At 45.6% G+C, this 1,477-nt stretch overlaps 1 non-coding gene across 1 annotated transcript; it reads left to right on the top strand.

Moving 5' to 3' along the window:
- Nucleotides 1–1,198: 1,198 nt before the first annotated feature.
- On the top strand, nt 1,199–1,271 carry TRNAL-CAA (transfer RNA leucine (anticodon CAA)). Its single transcript has one exon. It is a non-coding gene; the product is annotated as a tRNA-Leu (tRNA).
- Nucleotides 1,272–1,477: the final 206 nt, after the last annotated feature.

Here is a 1,477-nt window from a genome sequence, read left to right as displayed (position 1 = left end):
CGCTTTGTTTGGCATATTAATGCATCTTTGATGCGTGCAGGTCACATTCACGTGATCAGTTTTCGCAGTTTTGTGACTTCGCGTGCCAGGCAGCTGATGTGGGCGCAGCCCGAAATCTTTTAACCAATAGCGTAGTGTGAATGGCAAAAAAGGGTGTAGAATCAGAAATAATTATTTTTCTTTCCTTTGGTCCCATCATGCATAATTAGTGTGCACACGTCATATCAGATGGGGAGTTTCGCAGGTTTTGTGACGTACGGTTACAGAGAGGTCTCAAAATATTTTTACCAATTGTGGAGCGCTGATTACAGAAATGAAACAAAAACAGTTTCGACTAGCTTTACGTTATAGTGCCTCGGGTTCGTTAAGCTATGTTGTTGATAGCGTGTTGCAGCCGGGCTGGACAGTACCAAACAAACATGTATCTCAGATACTCTTTAGCTATAGTAATTCTTTATCATGTAACATTCGGCAAGTCATGTATCAGTATCTCTAATTTCGTTACATCATGCCAAGCATCGTTTGTCATATGGTACAAGGTACTCCTATGGCAAAATCCGAAAAGACAACCAGACTCACTGACTGCAGTTAAACTTGATTCCAAGCGTGCAGCATGGCAGCTGCACAAACCATCAGGGCTTTGCTGTAGAAGTGCCCTAAGCACGCAGCCCTATGACAAAAACACCAGGACAAAGGGCCGCTGAAAAAGTGATCCATCCCTCACCTTAGGCCGGCTGTTTTCTGCGAGCGCTCTAAGTCTTTACTGCAGAATAGGGCTTTTTCCGCATAGTGGAATGGTGCGGGGGAGCATTGCTCTGTAGCTGGCCTACTCGCCATCTCCTGATTCCCCAGCGACACTCACCTTAACACACTGAACAACCATCGGTATTAACAGTGCGTTTTATGCCGGGCCCCACCGAAATCTGTCCCATGTATCTACGTCAAGCAAATTCCTGAGATGGCGACACTTTGTCATTTCCTGCCAAGCTTATCGTTGGTAAAATGGGCGGGGAAAGGTTAAAACGGCTTGCTTTATTAACCAGTTGCCTTCATCCAAAAAGATCCCGTTCTTGTGACGCCGGCGGCAAAAAGGACGTTCCACGTCCGCTGCCCAGGTCTGGGAGTGGTGGCGCTGGCTAACACTCCCAGGGTTCAACTAGGACACATAAATACCCAAGAAAGTGGATGGGAAAACGACGCCGCGGTAGCTCAATTGGTAGAGCATCGCACGCAAAATGCGAAGGTTGTGGGTTCGGTTCCCACCTGCGGCAAGTTGTTTTTCATCTACTTCAATTTCCATTAATTTATCGTTTCTTTATTTTCATTTATTAGGCACAAGTAATTTCCCCTATGTTGTCCTTGGTGTCAGTGGTTGTTGGCTTCTTATGATATGACTGATAAAAATCGGGCCCCTCGGTTAACCCCCTTTCTTCTCGTTGCTTTATTAAAGGAATATATCTCATGATGACGCACATTG

Source organism: Dermacentor andersoni, chromosome 3 (genome assembly GCF_023375885.2).
Source record: "Dermacentor andersoni chromosome 3, qqDerAnde1_hic_scaffold, whole genome shotgun sequence".
Lineage (NCBI taxonomy): Eukaryota > Metazoa > Arthropoda > Arachnida > Ixodida > Ixodidae > Dermacentor > Dermacentor andersoni.
This window is presented reverse-complemented; position numbering and strand designations above follow the sequence as displayed.